This window comes from Triticum aestivum, chromosome 2B, assembly GCF_018294505.1.
Source record: "Triticum aestivum cultivar Chinese Spring chromosome 2B, IWGSC CS RefSeq v2.1, whole genome shotgun sequence".
In the NCBI taxonomy this organism is placed as follows: Eukaryota; Viridiplantae; Streptophyta; class Magnoliopsida; order Poales; family Poaceae; genus Triticum; species Triticum aestivum.
This window is the reverse complement of record NC_057798.1, coordinates 719168215-719190468: the sequence shown is the minus strand read 5'-3', so window position 1 is coordinate 719190468 and position 22254 is coordinate 719168215.

Genomic DNA, 22254 nt, shown 5'->3' with positions numbered 1-22254 from the left:
AGCATGTTTGCATGGCTTCCTTGGGTGAATAAGCAGTCAACTATGGGAGTTGTTGGAGAGCCTCTAGGAAATTCGCGAAGCCTTGACAGCCTGGACACCTTCCACGGGAATGACTAGAACTTTTGACTCACAACTCCAAATGATGTGACCTTCTTGCATTGGAAAGATAATTTGATGTAGCTTATGGTGATGTACCCCTATGGCCCCGTCTCTGCACCACATGGGTGTGACAAAATGAAACATCAGAGGTAAAAACTAATAGCATCAGCTTCACTTGAAACTTGTTATCTCCAAACTTGTTCCTCCAAACCGGTTGCTTCAAGAGATCATATGTTGTTGGATTTCTTCCATGTGATACCTAAGTTCAACCAACAAAAATGGAGATGAAAGTGCAACCATGTATTCAAGATTATAGTATGAACTTAAGTTAGCGTTCACCTAGGCATGTGTTTGCTTGATTCGGCTTAGTAATTCTTTCCAACTAAATTTTGCACACTTCTGGAATGTCGTGTATGATGTACCCATGTGCCCATCAGGCTGTGACTTAACACGAAAGATAAACTCTCTTCACCCTATTCTCCTTCAACATAGAGCTGATCAGACTCAGGTTAATTTCACTCGTGGTAGATCCTTGTCGGCGATCTCCAAACCTTTGGTCGACCTTCATGAACCACAATCACTCTTGGTTGCTGAAGATCTAGCTTAGTGAAGACAACAACTCTTCAACAATCGAGTGGAAACCTATCCGTCTAGAGAGTGCGCAGCTCTCAAGAGTAATAGGTACAAGAACTCTCACTCAGAACTACTGTGATGCTAAACCACTGTCTAAGTTTGGGCTCTTGATTTTCCCTCAACGGATCTTAAACTCAAATCACTCGAAGAGGGGGTGCTCAAATCAATCTTCTCAGAAATCTCAATCGGAGCAGCCAACAGACAATATTGGAGCGGGGTGGCTATTTATAGCCACAGTCTTCCCTGATGGCAAATGACTAAATTAGACATCGGGATCAGCCAATGGCCGAACGACGAGTCCAACGCTCGGATTTGAGCATAACGGTAACATTTCTTGGGAAGTAAGTAATGCTAACTCCTTGGTCTGAGACAAATCTCTCACAGCAAAGAAGATCACAGTCTCTTGCTGACAAGTATTTGCTCGAAACATAAAGAGATTTCTCTCGCAACTTTCATAGGTTTTGGCTAAGCATCACAGCATATCTAAGCTTCGAGAACCTATACCCCTCTCAATAGTAAGGAGGTCCTATGAATCAAATAAATGAAAGAAGAAGAACGAAATGAATACTACGTCTTCACTTTGTCTTTGATTTCCATTCGCTGCAGCCAATTTCTTCAGATAAAGAATCCAAACCAAATGCTTCGCTTCAGCAGTAAAACTTCGAGGGGTTAAATTCTTCACATTAATCATCTCGTCTATATGACTTCAACAGATATAGCTCGTTCTTCTCTGCAATGCAGATATACTTCAGTGAAGTTCCTCGAACTTGACACCGGAGACAACATTTTCTTCAGTTCTATATGGACTATTTCTCTCTGTATTGACTAGCAAACAAATCAGTCCATACCTCTTTATCTCAACAATCTCCAAAACACAAGGTATGTAGATATTGCACAGACAATCTCCCCCTTTTTGGATGATTGTTGACAAAACATATCACATTGAAGGATGGATAATGAATGGAATGAAATGCGAATAATAGTGAAAGAGGAGAGAAAATTACGAAGATAAAGCACTCTTGCCCTGAAAGTATGCATCAGAGCATAAATAGACCGGAGGGAGATGAGATTATTCTTCGTATGAGTGACATTGATTTATGATTTCATCCTTGACTTCAATGCACTCAACGATGTCTAAGGTAATTCCTGTCACACAATCTTCATACTAAATTAAACATAATAAATATATTGAAGGATTTGTGACGAAAGATAAGCCATGAAGGTTTTCTTAGAGCACAAATTGAATCTACACGAGATGTAAGCTTCCTGCAAGTTAGGTTTTGATTATGAATGGAGCAAGATAAGTATGGGAAAATTGCCCGAAGTGGATATGCTTCAGATGTGGTTTCTTTTCCTACAAGGTTAGAGAATCAAAGAATAGTAGTCATAGAATATCCAACCAAGACAGATATAATTCATTTAGTACTCAATGTACTTCTCCGCATTTGTATTATCATTCAATGATTTTATCACTTGATGATTTCCTGTCCTCCTTGTAGAGCAAACATTTTCCCCGCACTATAGATAAATACCCAGGATAATCATCACAAGGGTACCTGCAAATAGATTGTTCGAAGTGCTACCTCTTGAGCTTGCGTTGGTTTTTCCCTTGAAGAGGAAAGGGTGATGAGGCAAAGTAGCGTAAGTATTTCCCTCAGTTTTGAGAACCAAGGTATCAATCCAGTAGGAGGCCACACGCAAGTCGCCTTATACCTGCACAAACAATTATGAACCTTGCAACCAATGTGATAAATGAGTTGTCAATCCCTTCACGGCCACTTGCAAAAGTGAGATCTAATAGAGATAATAAAATAAATATTCTTGGTAGTTTTATTGTATAGATTGGAAAGTAAAGATTGCAAAATAAACGGCGACATAAATTGGCGAGTTGATGGGAGATTAATATAATGGAAGATAGACCCGGGGGCCATAAGTTTCACTAGTGGCTTCTCTCAAGATAGCATAAGTATTACGGTGGGTGAACAAATTACTGTCGAGCAATTGATGGAAAAGTGCATAATTATGAGAATATCTAGGCATGATCATGTACATAGGCATCACGTCCGCGACAAGTAGACCAGAACGATTCTACATCTACTACTATTACTCCACACATCGACCGCTATCCAGCATGCATCTAGAGTATTAAGTTCATAAGAACAGAGTAACGCATTAGGCAAGATGACATGATGTAGAGGGATAAACTCAAGCAATATGACATAAACCCCATCTTTTTATCCTCGATGGCAACAATACAATACGTATCAGTTCCCCTTCTATCACTGGGATCGAACACCGCAAGATGAACCCAAAGCTAAGCACTTCTCCCATTGCAAAAAAGATCAATCTAGTAGGCCAAACCAAACCGATAATTCAAAGAGACTTGCAAAGATAAAAAATCATACATAAAAGAATTCAGAGGAGATTCAAATATTGTCCATAGATAATCTTGATCATAAACCCACAATTCATCGGATCTCGACAAATACACCACAAAAAGAGTTACATCAAATAGATCTACAAGAGAACCGAGGAGAACTTTGTATTGAGATCCAAAGAGAGAGAAGAAGCCATCTAGCTAATAACTATGGACCCGAAGGTCTGAGGTAAACTACTCACACATCATCAGAGAGGCTATGGTGTTGATGTAGAAGCCCTCCGTGATCAATTCCCCCACCGGCAGAGCGTCGGAAAAGGCCCCAAGATGGGATCTCACGGGTACAGAAGTTTGCGGCGGTGAAAATAGGGTTTCGTGGTGCTCTCGGATGTTTTCGGGCTACGTGGATATATATAGATGGAAGAAGTAGGTCGGTGGAGCTGCATGGGGCCCATGAGGGTGGGGGGCGCGCCCAGGGGGCAGGCGCGCCTCCCTGCCTCGTGGCCTCCTTGCTTCTTTCTTGACGTCCACTCCAAGTCCTCTGGATCACGTTCATTCCAAAAATCACGCTCCTGAAGGTTTCATTCCTTTTGGATTCCGTTTGATATTCCTTTTCTGTGAAACACTGGAATAGGCAAAAAATAGCAATTTGGACTGGGCCTCCGGTTAGTAGGTTGTCAGGACCCTGACTCAATGCCACATCGATCTAGCATGTAACACCTCATATCACTTTGCGGCCTCACGCACGGTATTCCCACGGGTGTCGCCTTACCTTTGCCCGGGACCGTTTGCGCCTTTTGCACACGTATATGATAGTGTCGCTAGCATCCATATGATAAGGACCCCGGGCTGACATGGCTAGTCGTAAACCCAAAGTGGCACAGACTTACAGGGACAGGCATCCATGACCCAGCATCGAACGTGTCGGTCATCAGCGAGTGAATCCAGGCTGTAGCACTGGGCTAGCGGGACTCCGGTGAACCAGGCTGTAGCGGGCTAACAGGACTCCGGTATTCATCGCATGACATTTCCCCGAAGGGACAGACAAAGGAACGAAGAAGGACACATGCCGACCAGCCTAAGTGTTCCGGAGCAGTAGCAAGCTACCCTGGCTCGGTGGAAACACTAGGAGACATTTCCCGGTAAGAGGGGCTACTGAGGATAAACAACTAGATAGTCAGATTCCACACATACCAAGCATTTCAATAACATACACACAATATGCTCGATATGTGCAAATACAACATGGCATCACAACATGACTCTACGACTCAAGTATTTATTCATTCGGCTCTGAGGAGCGAGATATTACAAACATAGGTCTCACGGCCCAAAATTCAGAGCATACAAGTCAAGCACAAGCAGAAACTAACATGTCTGAGTACAGACATCTACAAATAAAAAAGGCTTAGAAGCCTGACTATCTACCAGATCCTGCCGAGGGCACAAGATCGTAGCTGAGGTATCAAGCTAAACATCGAAGTCCACGCGGAACTACTAATGAGACCGAAGTCTCTCTGCAAAAACCATAAAATAGGCAAACGTGAGTACAAATGTACCCAGCAAGACTTACATCAGAACTAACTACATATGCATCATTATCAACAAAGGGGATGGTGGGGTTTAACTGCAGCAAGCCAGCTTTGACTCGGTGGCTATCCTGAAATACGACTGCAAGTAACTCTTGTGAGATGGCGCACACGAGCCCACATATTCACCATATCAATACACCACTATGGATCCGCTCCCGTCTCCCTATGAGAACGCCATCCATAGCACTCACGCTTATCTTGCGTATTTTAGAGTATCCACTTTCACTTGTCTATGAACTGTACAGGCCACCCAGAAGTCCTTTTCCGCGGACACGGCTATTCGAATAGATGATGTTAACCCTGCAGGGGTGTACTTCTTCACACACGCTCTCACCACTTACCATCGTTTACACGACATGTAGTCGGCAACCTTCAAGCGGAAGCCCAACGTGGGTGTCGGCCACGACCTACCTAAACACTCAAGTCTCTAGTCCAGGTTTATCGCCTATTCGGGTTCCATCCGCGAGGAGATCCGGCCGGGGTTTTGCTCACAGCCCCAAACGATGTGAGCAGGGTTCCCGAGACACCAAACGGGCGCCCGGTACACCGTGCCATGGTGTATCTACCGCATCACAGCCCACCCCTCGGGTCAGCGCTGCCCACGGCCTCCAACACATATCCTACAAACACCAGAAACTAGTTGCGACTCCTGGAAAGAGAACAAGGGTGATTAAGAAGCCGAGAGGGTCCATTGGTTTCAGGCCCAATGCGTGGTAGTAGTTGTTTCATGGATCACAAACATAGAACTCAGTTCTTGAGGACGGTTGCAATGAGACAACCCACCGTGTACTCCTACATGGGCTCTCACCACTACCTTTACCAAATCATGTTCACACACTTAGCTCACACACAGCAGGACATGTTCACACACCTCTGATTCATCCCTGATGAATCAGACCTGACTCAACTCTAAGCAGTAGCAGGCATGACAAACAAGCATGAATGAATAGGCACAACAGGGCTCAAACAACTCCTACTCATGCTAGTGGGTTTCATCTATTTACTGTGGCAATGACAGGTCATGCAGAGGATAAGGGGTTCAGCTACCGCAGCAAGTACAGTTGAATCGTTGTTGTCCTAATGCATTAAAAGAGAGTAGGAGCGAGAGGGTGGGATTATATCGGAATGAACAATGGGGTTTTGCTTGCCTGGCACTTCTGAAGATAGTATAGCTCTTCATCGGTGTCATCAAACTCATCGTCGGAACACGTCTATCGAGAGGGGGCAAATACCGACAAGAGAGAAGAAATACAATCAATGCAATGCACAATATGATGCATGATTATGACATGGCAATATGCTATGATTTGGGCTAATGCAGCTAAGAACAGGAAGGTTTGAGCTTATTTGAACCAAAGATTCAAATTCAAACTCAAACTATGAATTCATAAAGTGCATTATCATGTTTTGATATGAACAGCAAGGTTAAGTAGGTCAAACATGCATGAAACCAGTGCAGATGGATAGATTGGATTTTTCTGATCATTTTTCATATATAAATTATTTCATTTGGAGTTATGGTTAAATTTCTATGAATTTTAGAAGTTTAGAGCATTTTCTGGAATTTCCTAAATAAAAATAAATCCAGAAATTAGTTATTGCATCAGCGGTGCGTCAGGGTGACGTCAGGGGGTCAACGGGGCGTCCAGGTCAACCTGACCAGTGGGCCCCGCTTGTCAGCAGCTAATTAGACTAACTAATTTTGATTAAACCTAAACTAGGTTAATTAGCAGAGGCCCCCACCTAGTCAACTAAGTCAGCGGGGTCAAACCCGCCGGTCAAAAGGTCAAAGCCTGCCGGCGAGGCCAGACGCCGTGGCGTGCTGCGGGTCTGCGTCTCCGGCGACCAAACGGGCGGCCGAGAGCACGCGCGGGGAGCTGGGGCTCGCCCGCATCCAGGGAGGCATGCGGCAGCATCGGGGACGGCCGGAGCTCGCCGGAAACGAGCTCAAGGCGGTGGCCGGAGTTCGGCCAACGGCGGTTAGGCGATGCAGGGCACTAGGAGAGGCGCTGGTGTGTGCTACGTGCCCCTGGGAGTGCCCTGAGCACGGTGACGCGCTCCGTTGCGGCTCTAGGTGACGGTGGCCACGGCGGCGACATGGCCGGCGGCGAGGAGCAATCGGCTCCGATGGCCATGATGGCTAGAAGGCGCGGACGAGCATGGGGAGAGAGGGGAAAGAGGCAGGGGCTCATCGCGGTTGCAGCAGGCGTCAGAGCGGGCTCGGGGAAGCTCGGGAGGCGGCGAATCGACGGCGACAATCTCCGGTGGCCGATGAGGGAAACGACGGTGGTGGCGGCGTTGCAGCACGTCCGGGACCGCGTGGCTCGGTGTAGAGGAAGAGGGGGTCGAGGCAGAGCCTCTGGGTGCAACGACGAGGCGAGGAAGTGGCTGTGGCCACGGCGGTGCTCGTTGGTGGCGACGGCTGTGCTCGGGTTCGGTAGAGAGAGGGAGAGAGAGACGAGGTAGGGAGAGGCACGGGAGAGTATGAGGGTCCAGGGCGTCCAGGCGTCGCGCTGGCGTCGTCTAGGCGCGACGAGGGGGAGCCAGGCAGGCTAGGAGGGAGGAGGTGGCCGGGGTGCGGCCGCGCGTGCCGGGCACGCGTCCCTGCCTACTGGCGCAAGGAGGAAGGCGACAGGGAGGAGGCGGTGGTGGGCTGGGCCGGCCAGCCGCAGTGCTGGGCCGGTTGGTGGCGCCAGGTAAGTGCCCCAGGTAGGCTCTCTCTCTCTCTGGTTTTTCTATTTATTAATGTTTTCTATTTTCTGCAATTGGTTTTGATTTGATTTAAAACATCAAATCATTTTTTAACTTTCTATAAATTGCATGTGAGCTCAGGAACTAGTCCAAGGTCACAGGAAACTTACAAAAATATTTGAACTTTATTTCTTATATAACAGAAATAAATTCAACTCAAATATGTCATTGGTTTAAGTCAAAGGCCCAAAATAAATATTTCTGTGATTTCAAAATTATTGGTTTGAATTTTACCTCATGCCAATATTTTTACAGAATAACATGAACATTTTCTTGGACTCATTTGATAAGATTTAAATGTTGGTTATTTTTAGGGGTATTCTGAGGCTTTGAAAATTCCTCAATTCAAATTTCATTTGAATTTAAACATGATGCACACATGGAAGCTGGCATAGGTCAGACCAGAATTAGGGATGTGACAACTCACCCCCACTAAACAAGAATCTCGTCCCGAGATTCAAGACGTGAGGTAAGAAGACAAAGGGGGACACTAAGTATCACAAACTTCATGATCCAACTGTCTTATCGAGGGTGTTGATCTGCTGACTCAATCGATCTTGACGTCTTCGCTTGCGAGGTCTTCATCCAACACGATAATGACAGAAGGAGACTCCAGAAAATGATCTCCTCGAAGATCGAGTATTCAAGATCAACTCATGGAGTGAGAGGTAAGAACATCTCTCGAGCTGAGATACGAAGCATTAATCCAAAGGGATGGAGTGGAACAAATGTCGAAGGTTCACTAGGTGGACAACAATTCCGCACTTAAGAAGGTGGTAATCGGTTGTCAACGCAGCGAGGAGTTGAGTTGCCATGATACCACAACAAGACACCTTAGGGATGGTGACTCGTAGATATATCCCCTTAAGTGGCAAAAAGAATTACCTTTGATTCAGAGATCATTGAAACTCTTTATACCAGCCTAAGGCAATTCACAAGTAATCATTTGAAGGGGTTCGGCAGAAGGGCATACCCGGATTAGAATGGATGATGTGGATTACCTTGTTGAAAACAACACAAGGGATGATTTTAGTAACTGGGGAGAAGCTCAACAGTAGAGAGTGAGTCCATTGTTTGAAAAGTTATAGCATAACCGAGGAAACTGAGAGCAATCCCAGTTAGTGCCGATGATAACACCTAGCGCTTGTGCGTGCTCTCAAGAACTTGAGCATTTCCATATTCATCAGGGTTTACCAATCTCCGTGTCAAGGATCCTGGCAACACAACATACTACCATGATGAATAATGATGGATGATGCAGGTGCAAAGGAAGATAACACCTTCTCAGATTTCACCTTAGCGAGGCTAAGGAAATAAAATCTGGATGATCGACCGAGAGACATTTGACACTCCGCTTCTAATGCACTCCTTGATGTGCTAGCGTAACCCATTTGCATGGTTTGGTATCTAGAACATCAAGTAAAAGGTCCACAAAAGAAAATCCATAAGGAACAACTAAGGAGTAAATCCTACGAAGTCCTTATGGGGAGGTGACCAACTTCCTCAACCAAGATACTATAATAATAGGCCTTCCGGCTAGGTGTGTTGGCCACGACATCCACTTTACCGGTTACACTGAGACCATTATTATCGTTCTTGGGAAACGTTCCAACCATCATATCTGCCCAAGATTCAGATCTGGTTGGTGTTAGGATATTCCAGACTCATCAAGTCTAGAAAGAAAAATGAAAGTTTGCAACACAAATCGACGAGATGACGTTGCGTGATTCTCGGGGAATGAACTACGGTAATAGGCTCCGAAACATGAGCTGCTTCTGCTACAACTTGTGAACACATTGTCCGAGACAAGCATGACCACACAGTAGTCTTATAATAAAACACTACCGAGTTCAGGAGGGGAACCATCATCGAGGATATCGAAGTCCTTGCATAAGTCTTGCTCTTAAGAAGGAACTTCTTCTCCTTGAACAAATCAATCGGTGGCTTGGTGTGCTACAGAATACGTATGGAGTGGAGGTAATTAATCTACCAAACCATAGTATACTTTGCACATGTGTGACTAACTTGGGATGATTCCAAGGAAGCAACATTGACTTTATCGAATTCACGGCGGCAACTTACATTAAATGCACGTGAATCCGAGTAAGTCACTTCTTACATCCGAACATATTCTTCATGAACGGGACATGAATATAATGCCTATAGAAGTTTCCAACTCTAGCTTAATGTTCAACAAAATCATGGAGGAGATAAGGGTGTTGTCGATGGGCTCAACAACAATTCATCCAGATTCCCATGGAGATGGAATTCCATAACTATGTGAACAAGGTGATAGTATTGGTCAGACCCAAAAGACATAATGGTGTATGCTCGAGGAAAATCCACGAGTAAGACAACATTACAAACATCGTTGGTTCTGATTTGATTTGAGAATAGCCCACACTCAAATCAAAGTTTTGGCAAGCCAATAGCTCCAGCAACTGGTCTCGAGGATCAATTGATGAAGATATCATCTTTCTTCAACACACACAAAAAGATATCCCTTAGAATGAACTAAGCCAGGAAAGCTTTTATCTTCCAACTCTCCAAGTTGTTGTTTAGCTTAACCAACTAGCTCAGGGTACCCAACACAGATTCTTGGAGAAGGGGTGGTTTATAAGAAACCTACTTGATCACGAACTCAACATAGCGGTCAAGTGACAACCTGGTTATACTTCCGAGAAGATATACGGGAAATCACGAACCACCGATATGTTACTAAGATCGAGAACAATCTTGCTTTTCAGGGCAAGACGATATGATCAAATAAGCAAGGATTGAATAATCCTGACTCATTGATCGAAGAGTGCACCAGGAATAAGGACTAGGTAGCACAATCTATCTTAGAATGATGATTCAATAATCAACACGCTAAGAATGAGGTTATCGTCCATTTAACTACTAAGCAACGGAGTTGCTAGCAGTATTGATGTCACACACCATGATTCACTTGTCGGCATTCCGGTTACAATAACATGGAAACCGAGGAATGAACAATGATGGCAAGAATGTATTACTGTATCAAGAGTTCATAGGATGGTGTGCAATTCCCATGATATTCTTAATATAAAGATAATAATACTCCAAGGTAGAGCAGAACAAAAGCTGGATTAGCAATTTGATCTGCGGAGCACAACTTCTTTGACCCAATCCCGGATATGGATCAGGTTCTGGAGTTTGTTTCTCCTAGTCATTCCAGAATAGAATGGCTTGACGGACCACAAGAGTAATAGGCATCGATAAACGAATGCACGCATACTCTTGACTATCAATTGATAGGCGAAGGTCAGAAGACAACTAAAGAGGGACAACTCAAAGGAACATATGGTTTTCTAAGTTGTGGATGCATAGGTTAGTATGTTGAACCAAGTTCAACAAGTTTCTTCCGGATAACCCATGCAGAAAAGTAGAACTGGCAGAGTCGGAATTATGAATGGAGAACTCATCGAGAGCACTCTTGTTGTGATCTTTTGGTTCAAAAGAACTCCTGCCAAGAATGGTTCATGGTATTTGGAAGAACGATATACCACGGACCTCGAGGACTATCGCAAAGGTTACTAATATCCTAAAGGAGCTAGCAATTACTATCAACATGAAGTAAGTAGGGTGAATCTCGGGTTCAAAACTCAGAAGTGAAATGCCTACTAACTAAGTGGCATCACGGGATGCTTTCGAGAATGGTGGCCAGAATCATCACACGGGGAACACAAAACATGGCTAGTTTACTAGGTAATCTTCTAAGACACCTAGAGTCGTAATAATAACCCCAACATATATGTCAAGGCAATAATTTACCTCAACGCACCGATTAGTGTGGTTATTCTGACCATAAAGGACACCGGGAACGGAAAGAAAGGATTTGTAAATGCATCAGACTATTTAGAAACCTGGGATGACTCGGACAGCATAACGGCTGTAAATGCTCAAAATGATTTGAGACATCCTGAAAAATGGTGGCATAACACTTAATATCACAATATCAAGGTTCTGAGACCAGCTATGAACATACGGAAGTAGTAAAAACTGAACTGATATTTGAAACTAACAATTCCATAAGTCTATGGATTAGTAACACGTCCTCCTGATAGATAGATGAGAAGGCCTAGTTCTTAATCACCATAGAAGAGAAGAGGTTGACTCAGATCAGAAGGCCATGAGGTATAAGCAGTAAAAAGAACCTTACGTTCCCTTCCACAATCAACCAGTTTGGCTTGGTAATCCTACAGGCAGTCAGGCTCTGATACCAAAGCTGTCAGGACCCCGATTCAATGCCACATTGATCTAGCATGTAAAACCTCATATCACTTTGTGGCCTCATGCACGGTATTCCCACGGGTGTCGCCTTACCTTTGCCCGGGACCGTTTGCGCCTTTTGGCACACGTATATGATAGTGTCGCTAGCATCCATATGATAAGGACCCCGGGCTGACATGGCTAGTCGTAAACCCAAAGTGGCACAGACTTACAGGGACAGGCATCCATGACCCAGCATCGAACGTGTCGGTCATCAGCGAGTGAATCCAGGCTGTAGCACTGGGCTAGCAGGACTCCGGTGAACCGGGCTGTAGCGGGCTAACAGGACTCCGGTATTCATCGCGTGACATTTCCCCGAAGGGACAGACACAGGAACGAAGAAGGACACATGCCGGCCAGCCTAAGTGTTCCGGAGCAGTAGCAAGCTACCCTGGCTCGGTGGAAACACTAGGAGACATTTCCCGGTAAGAGGGGCTACTGAGGATAAACAACTAGATAGTCAGATCCCACACATACCAAGCATTTCAATAACATACACACAATATGTTCGATATGTGCAAATACAACATGGCATCACAACATGACTCTACGACTCAAGTATTTATTCATTAGGCTCCGAGGAGCGAGATATTACAAACATGGGTCTCACGACCCAACATTCAGAGCATACAAGTCAAGCACAAGCGGAAACTAACATGTCTGAGTACAGACATCTACAAATGAAAAAGGCTTAGAAGCCTGACTATCTACCAGATCCTGTCGAGGGCACAAGATCGTAGCTGAGGTATCAAGCTAAACGTCGAAGTCCACGCGGAACTACTAGCGAGACCGAAGTCTCTCTGCAAAAACATAAAATAGGCAAACGTGAGTACAAATGTACCCAGCAAGACTTACATCAGAACTAACTACATATGCATCATTATCAACAAAGGGGATGGTGGGGTTTAACTGCAGCAAGCCAGCTTTGACTCGGTGGCTATCCTGAACTACGACTGCAAGTAACTCTTTTGAGGTGGCGCACACGAGTCCACATATTCACCATATCAATACACCACTATGGATCCGCTCCCGTCTCCCTACGAGAACGCCATCCATAGCACTCACGCTTATCTTGCGTATTTTAGAGTATCCACTTTCACTTGTCTATGAACTGTACAGGCAACCCAGAAGTCCTTTTCCGCGGACACGGCTATTCGAATAGATGATGTTAACCCTGCAGGGGTGTACTTCTTCACACACGCTCTCACCACTTACCGCCGTTTACATGACATGTACTCGGCAACCTTCAAGCGGAAGCCCATCGTGGGTGTCGGCCACGACCTACCTAAACACTCAAGTCTGTAGTCCAGGTTTATCGCCTATTCGGGTTCCATCCGCGAGGAGATCCGGCCGGGGTTTCGCTCACAGCCCCAAACGATGTGAACAGGGTTCCCGAGACACCAAACGGGCGCCCGGTACACCGTGGCACGGTGTATCTACCGCATCACAGCCCACACCTTGGGTCAGTGCTGCCCACGGCCTCCAACACATATCCTACAAACACCAGAAACTAGTTGCAACTCCTGGACAGAGAACAAGGGTGATTAGGAAGTCGAGAGGGTCCATTGGTTTCGGGCCCAATGCGTGGTAGTAGCTGTTTCATGGATCACAAACACAGAACTCAGTTCCTGAGGACGGTTGCAATGAGACAACCCACCATGTACTCCTACATGGCCTCTCACCGCTACCTTTACCAAATCGTGTTCACACACTTAGATCACACACAGCAGGACATGTTCACACACCTCTGATTCATTCCTGGTGAATCAGACCTGACTCAACTCTAAGCAGTAGCAGGCATGACAAACAAGCATGAATGAGTAGGCACAACAGGGCTCAAACAACTCCTACTCATGCTAGTGGGTTTCATCTATTTACTGTGGCAATGACAGGTTATGCAGAGGATAAGGGGTTCAGCTACCGCAGCAAGTACAGTTGAATTGTTGTTGTCCTAATGCATTAAAAGAGAGCAGGAGCGAGAGGGTGGGATTATATCGGAATGAACAAGGGGGTTTTGCTTGCCTGGCACTTCTGAAGATAATATAGCTCTTCATCGGTGTCATCGAACTCATCGTCGGAACACGTCTATCGAGAGGGGGCAAATACCGACAAGAGAGAAGAAATACAATCAATGCAATGCACAATATGATGCATGATCATGACATGGCAATATGCTGTGATTTGGGCTAATGCAGCTAAGAACAGGAAGGTTTGAGCTTATTTGAACCAAAGATTCAAATTCAAACTCAAACTATGAATTCATAAAGTGCATTTTCATGTTTTGATATGAACAGCAAGGTTAAGTAGCTTAAACATGCATGAAACCAGTGAAGATGGATAGATTGGATTTTTCTGATCATTTTTCATATATAAATTATTTCATTTGGAGTTATGGTTCAATTTCTATGAATTTTAGAAGTTTAGAGCATTTTCTGGAATTTCCTAAATAAAAATAAATCCAGAAATTAGTTATTGCATCAGCAGTGCGTCAGGGTGACGTCAGGGGGTCAACGGGGCATCCAGGTCAACCTGACCAGTGGGCCCCGCTTGTCAGCAGCTAATTAGACTAACTAATTTTGATTAAACCTAAACTAGGTTAATTAGCAGAGGGCCCCACCTAGTCAACTAAGTCAGCGGGGTCAAACCCGCCGGTCAACGGGTCAAAGCCTGCCGGTGTTTAGCCGCCGGCGAGGCCAGACGCGGCGGCGTGCTGCGGGTCTGCGTCTCCGGCGACCAAACGGGCGGCCGAGAGCACACGCGGGGAGCTGGGGCTCGCCCGCATCCAGGGAGGCATGCGGCAGCAGCGGGGACGGCCAGAGCTCGCCGGAAACGAGCTCGAGGCGGCGGCCAGAGTTCGGCCAACGGCGGTTAGGCGATGCAGGGCACTAGGGGAGGCGCTGGTGTGTGCTACATGCCCCTGGGAGTGCCCTGAGAACGGTGACGCGCTCCGTTGCGGCTCTAGGTGACGGTGGCCATGGCGGCGACATGGCCGGCGGCGAGGAGCAATCGCCTCCGATGGCCATGGTGGCTAGAAGGCGCGGACGAGCATGGGGAGAGAGGGGAAAGAGGCAGGGGCTCACCGCGGTTGCAGCAGGCGTCAGAGCGGGCTCGGGGAAGCTCGGGAGGCGGCGAATCGACGGCGACAATCTCCGGTGGCCGACGAGGGAAACGACGGCGGTGGCGGCGTTGCAGCGCGTCCGAGACCGCGTGGCTCGGTGTAGAGGAAGAGGGGGTCAAGGCGGAGCCTCTGGGTGCAACGACGAGGCGAGGAAGTGGCTGTGGCCACGGCGGTGCTCGTCGGTGGCGACAGCTACGCTCGGGTTCGGTAGAGAGAGGGAGAGAGAGACGAGGCAGGGAGAGGCACGGGAGAGAGTGAGGGTCCAGGGCGTCCAGGCGTCGCGCTGGCGTCGTCTAGGCGCGACGAGGGGGAGCCAGGCAGGCTAGGAGGGAGGAGGTGTCCGTGGTGCGGCCGCGCGCGCCGGGCACGCGTCCCTGCCTACTGGCGCAAGGAGGAAGGCGACAGGGAGGAGGCGGTGGTGGGCTGGGCCGGCCAGCTGTAGTGCTGGGCCGGTTGGTGGCGCCAGGTAAGTGCCCCAGGTAAGCTCTCTCTCTCTCTCTGGTTTTTCTATTTATTAATGTTTTCTATTTTCTGCAATTGGTTTTGATTTGATTTAAAACATCAAATCATTTTTTTAACTTTCTATAAACTGCATGTGAGCTCAGGAACTAGTCCAAGGTCACAGGAAACTTACAAAAATATTTGAACTTTATTTCTTATATAACAGAAATAAATTCAACTCAAATATGTCATTGGTTTAAGTCAAAGGCCCAAAATAAATATTTGTGTGATTTCAAAATTATTGGTTTGAATTTTACCTCATGCCAATATTTTTACAGAATAACATGAACATTTTCTTGGACTCATTTGATAAGATTTAAATGTTGGTTATTTTTAGGGGTATTCTGAGGCTTTGAAAATTCCTCAATTCAAATTTCATTTGAATTTAAACATGATGCACACTTGGAAGCTGGCATAGGTCAGACTAGAATTAGGGATGTGACAACTCACCCCCACTGAACAAGAATCTCGTCCCGAGATTCAAGACGTGAGGTAAGAAGACAAAGGGGGACACTAAGTATCACGAACTTCATGATCCAACTGTCTTATCGAGGGTGTTGATCTGTTGACTCAATCGATCTTGACGTCTTCGCTTGCGAGGTCTTCATCCAACACGATAATGACAGAAGGAGACTCCAGAAAACGATCTCCTCAAAGATCGAGTATTCAAGATCAACTCATGGAGTGAGAGGTAAGAACATCTCTCGAGCTGAGATACGAAGCATTAATCCAAAGGGATGGAGTGGAACAGATGTCGAAGGTTCACTAGGTGGACAACAATTCCGCACTTAAGAAGGTGGTAATCAGTTGTCAACGCAGCGAGGAGTTGAGTTGCCATGATACCACAACAAGACACCTTAGGGATGGTGACTCGTAGATATATCCCCTTAAGTGGCAAAAAGAATTACCTTTGATTCAGAGATCATTGAAACTCTTTATACCAGCCTAAGGCAATTCACAAGCAATCATTTGAAGGGGTTCGGTAGAAGGGCATACCCGGATTAGAATGGATGATGTGGATTACCTTGTTGAAAACAACACAAGGGATGATTTTAGTAACTGGGGAGAAGCTCAACAGTAGAGAGTGAGTCCACTGTTTGAAAAGTTATAGCATAACCGAGGAAACTGAGAGCAATCCCAGTTAGTGCCGATGATAACACCTAGCGCTTGTGCGTGCTCTCAAGAACTTGAGCATTTCCATATTCATCAGGGTTTACCAATCTCCGTGTCAAGGATCCTGGCAACACAACATACTACCATGATGAATAATGATGGATGATGCAGATGCAAAGGAAGATAACACCTTCTCATATTTCACCTTAGCGAGGCTAAGGAAACAAAATCTGGATGATCGACCGAGAGACATTTGACACTCCGCTTCTAATCCTCTCCTTGATGTGCTAGCGTAACCCATTTGCATGGTTTGGTATCTAGAACATCAAGTAAAAGGTCGGACTTCGGAAGCACAAAAGAAAATCCATAAGGAACAACTAAGGAGTAAATCCTACGAAGTCCTTATGGGGAGGTGACCAACTTCCTCAACCAAGATACTATAATAATAGGCCTTCCGGCTAGGTGTGTTGGCCACGACATCCACTTTACCGGTTACACTGAGACCATTATTATCGTTCTTGGGAAACGTTCCAACCATCATATCTGCCCAAGATTCAGATTTGGTTGGTGTTAGGATATTCCAGACTCATCAAGTCTAGAAAGAAAAATGAAAGTTTGCAACACAAATCGACGAGATGACGTTGCGTGATTCTCGGGGAATGAACTACGGTAGCAGGCTCCAAAACATGAGCTGCTTCTGCTACAACATGTGAACACGTTGTCCGAGACAAGCATGACCACACAGTAGTCTTATAATAAAACACTACCGAGTTCAGGAGGGGAACCATCATCGAGGATATCGAAGTCCTTGCATAAGTCTTGCTCTTAAGAAGGAACTTCTTCTCCTTGAACAAATCAATCAGTGGCTTGGTGTGCTACAGAATACGTATGGAGTGGAGGTAATTAATCTACCAAACCATAGTATACTTTGCACATGTGTGACTAACTTGGGATGATTCCAAGGAAGCAACATTGACTTTATCGAATTCACGGTGGCAACTTACATTAAATGCACGTGAATCCGAGTAAGTCACTTCTTACATCCGAACATATTCTTCATGAACGGGACATGAAGATAATGCCTATAGAAGTTTCCAACTCTAGCTTAATGTTCAACAAAATCATGGAGGAGATAAGGGTGTTGTCGATGGGCTCAACAACAATTCATCCAGATTCCCATGGATATGGAATTCCATAACTATGTGAACAAGGTGATAGTATTGGTCAGACCCAAAAGACATAATGGTGTATGCTCGAGGAAAATCCACGAGTAAGACAACATTACAAACATCGTTGGTTCTGATTTGATTTGAGAATAGCCCACACTCAAATCAAAGTTTTGGCAAGACAATAGCTCCAGCAACTGGTCTCGAGGATCAATTGATGAAGATATCATCTTTCTTCAACACACACAAAAAGATATCCCTTAAAATGAACTAAGCCAGGAAAGCTTTTATCTTCCAACTCTCCAAGTTGTTGTTTAGCTTAACCAACTAGCTCAGGGTACCCAACACAGATTCTTGGAGAAGGGGTGGTTTATAAGAAACCTACTTGATCACGAACTCAACATAGCGGTCAAGTGACAACCTGGTTATACTTCCGAGAAGATATACGGAAAATCACGAACCACCGATATGTTACTAAGATCGGGAACAATCTTGCTTTTCAGGGCAAGACGATATGATCAAATAAGCAAGGATTGAATAATCCTAACTCATTGATCGAAGAGTGCACCAGGAATAAGGACTAGGTAGCACAATCTATCTTAGAATGATGATTCAATAATCAACACGCTAAGAATGAGGTTATCGTCCATTTAACTACTAAGCAACGGAGTTGCTAGCAGTATTGATTTCACACACCATGATTCACTTGTCGGCATTCCGGTTACAATAACATGGAAACCGAGGAATGAACAATGATGGCAAGAATGTATTACTGTATCAAGAGTTCATAGGATGGTGTGCAATTCCCATGATATTCTTAATATAAAGATAATAATACTCCAAGGTAGAGCAGAACAAAAGCTGGATTAGCAATTTGATCTGCGGAGCACAACTTCTTTGACCCAATCCCGGATATGGATCAGGTTCTAGAGTTTGTTTGTCCTAGTCATTCCAGAATAGAATGGCTTGACGGACCACAAGAGTAATAGGCATCAATAAACGAATGCACGCATACTCTTGACTATCAATTGATAGGCGAAGGTCAGAAGACAACTAAAGAGGGACAACTCAAAGGAACATATGGTTTTCTAAGTTTTGGATGCATAGGTTAGTATGTTGAACCAAGTTCAACAAGTTTCTTCCAGATAACCCATGCAGAAAAGTAGAACTGGCAGAGTCGCAATTATGAATGGAGAACTCATCGAGAGCACTCTTGTTGTGATATTTTGGTTCAAAAGAACTCCTGCCAAGAATGGTTCATGGTATTTGGAAGAATGATATACCACGGACCTCGAGGACTATCGCAAAGGTTACTAATATCCTAAAGGAGCTAGCAATTACTATCAACATGAAGTAAGTAGGGTGAATCTCGGGTTCAAAACTCAGAAGTGAAATGCCTACTAACTAAGTGGCATCACGGGATGCTTTCGAGAATGGTGGCCAAAATCATCACACGGGGAACACAAAAGATGGCTAGTTTACTAGGTAATCTTCTAAGACACCTAGAGTCGTAATAATAACCCCAACATATATGTCAAGGCAATAATTTACCTCAACGCACCGATTAGTGTGGTTATTCTGACCATAAAGGACACCGAGAACGAAAAGAAAGGATTTGCAAATGCATCAGAGTCTTTAGAAACCTGGGATGACTCGGACAGCATAACGGCTGTAAATGCTCAAAATGATTTGAGACATCCTGAAAAATGGTGGCATAACACTTAATATCACAATATCAAGGTTCTGAGACCAACTATGAACATATGGAAGTAGTAAAAACTGAACTGAGATTTGAAACTAACAATTCTATAAGTCTATGGATTAGTAACACGTCCTCCTGATAGATAGATGAGAAGGCCTAGTTCTTAATCACCGTAGAAGAGAAGAGGTTGACTCAGATCAGAAGGCCATGAGGTATAAGGAGTAAAAAGAGCCTTACGTTCCCTCCCACAATCAATTCCCTTACATAACTAAAGCATTTCTAGACACAACTTCGACCAGTTTGGCTTGGTAATCCTACAGGCAGTCAGGCTCTGATACCAAAGCTGTCAGGACCCCGACTCAATGCCACATCGATCTAGCATGTAACACCTCATATCACTTTGCGGCCTCATGGACGGTATTCCCACGGGTGTCGCCTTACCTTTGCCCGGGACCGTTTGCGCCTTTTGGCACATGTATATGATAGTGTCGCTAGCATCCATATGATAAGGACCCCGGGCTGACATGGCTAGTCGTAAACCCAAAGTGGCACAGACTTACAGGGACAGGCATCCATGACCCAACATCGAACGTGTTGGTTATCAGCGAGTGAATCCAGGCTGTAGCACTGGGCTAGCAGGACTCCGGTGAACCGGGCTGTAGCGGGCTAACAGGACTTCGGTATTCATCGCGTGACATTTCCCCGAAGGGACAGACACAGGAATGAAGAAGGACACATGTCGGCCAGCCTAAGTGTTCCGGAGCAGTAGCAAGCTACCCTGGCTCGGTGGAAACACTAGGAGACATTTCCCGGTAAGAGGGGCTACTGAGGATAAACAACTAGATAGTCAGATCCCACACATACCAAGCATTTCAATAACATACACACAATATGCTCGATATGTGCAAATAGAACATGGCATCACAACATGACTCTACGACTCAAGTATTTATTCATTAGGCTCCGAGGAGCGAGATATTACAAACATAGGTCTCATGACCCAACATTCAGAGCATACAAGTCAAGCACAAGCGGAAACTAACATGTCTGAGTACAGACATCTACAAATGAAAAAGGCTTAGAAGCCTGACTATCTACCAGATCCTGCCGAGGGCACAAGATCGTAGCTGAGGTATCAAGCTAAACGTCGAAGTCCACGCGGAACTACTAACGAGACCGAAGTCTCTCTGCAAAAAACATAAAATAGGCAAACGTGAGTACAAATGTACCCAGCAAGACTTACATCAGAACTAACTACATATGCATCATTAGCAACAAAGGGGATGGTGGGGTTTAACTGCAGCAAGCTAGGTTTGACTCGGTGGCTATCCTGAACTACGACTGCAAGTAACTCTTTTGAGATGGCGCACACGAGTCCACATATTCACCATATCAATACACCACTATGGATCTGCTCCCGTCTCCCTACGAGAACACCATCCATAGCACTCACGCTTATCTTGCGTATTTTAGAGTATCCACTTTCACTTGTCTATGAACTGTACAGGCAACCCAGAAGTCCTTTTCCGCGGACACAGCTATTCGAATAGATGATGTTAACCCTGCAGGGGTGTACTTCTTCACACACGCTCTCACCACTTACCGCCGTTTACATGACATGTACTCGGCAACCTTCAAGCGGAAGCCCAACGTGGGTGTCGGCCACGACCTACCTAAACACTCAAGTCTCCAGTCCAGGTTTATCGCCTATTCGGGTTCCATCCGCGAGGAGATCCGGCCGGGGTTTCGCTCACAGCCCCAAACGATGTGAACAGGGTTCCCGAGACACCAAACGGGCGCCCGGTACACCATGCCACGGTGTATCTACCGCATCACAGCCCACCCCTTGGGTCAGCACTGCCCACGGCCACCAACACATATCCTACAAACACCAGAAACTAGTTGCAACTCCTGGACAGAGAACAAGGGTGATTAAGAAGCCGAGAGGGTCCATTGGTTTCGGGCCCAATGCGTGGTAGTAGCTGTTTCATGGATCACAAACACAGAACTCAGTTCCTGAGGACGATTGCAATGAGACAACCCACCATGTACTCCTACATGGCCTCTCACCGCTACCTTTACCAAATCGTGTTCACACACTTAGCTCACACACAGCAGGACATGTTCACACACCTCTGATTCATCCCTGATGAATCAGACCTGACTCAACTCTAAGCAGTAGCAGGCATGACAAACAAGCATGAATGAGTAGGCACAATAGGGCTCAAACAACTCCTACTCATGCTAGTGGGTTTCATCTATTTACTGTGGCAATGACAGGTCATGCAGAGGATAAGGGGTTCAGCTACCGTAGCAAGTACAGTTGAATCATTGTTGTCCTAATGCATTAAAAGAGAGCAGGAGCGAGAGGGTGGGATTATATCGGAATGAACAAGGGGGTTTTGCTTGCCTGGCACTTCTGAAGATAATATAGCTCTTCATCGGTGTCATCGAACTCATCGTCGGAACACGTCTATCGAGAGGGGGCAAATACCGGCAACAGAGAAGAAATACAATAAATGCAATGCACAATATGATGCATGATCATGACATGGCAATATGCTGTGATTTGGGCTAATGCAGCTAAGAACTGGAAGGTTTGAGCTTATTTGAACTAAAGATTCAAATTCAAACTCAAATTATGAATTCATAAAGTGCATTATCATGTTTTGATATGAACAGCGAGGTTAAGTAGCTTAAACATGCATGAAACCAGTGCAGATGGATAGATTGGATTTTTCTGATCATTTTTCATATATAAATTATTTCATTTGGAGTTACGGCTAAATTTCTATGAATTTTAGAAGTTTAGAGCATTTTCTGGAATTTCCTAAATAAAAATAAATCCAGAAATTAGTTATTGCATCAGCAGTGCGTCAGGGTGATGTCAGGGGGTCAACGGGGCGTCC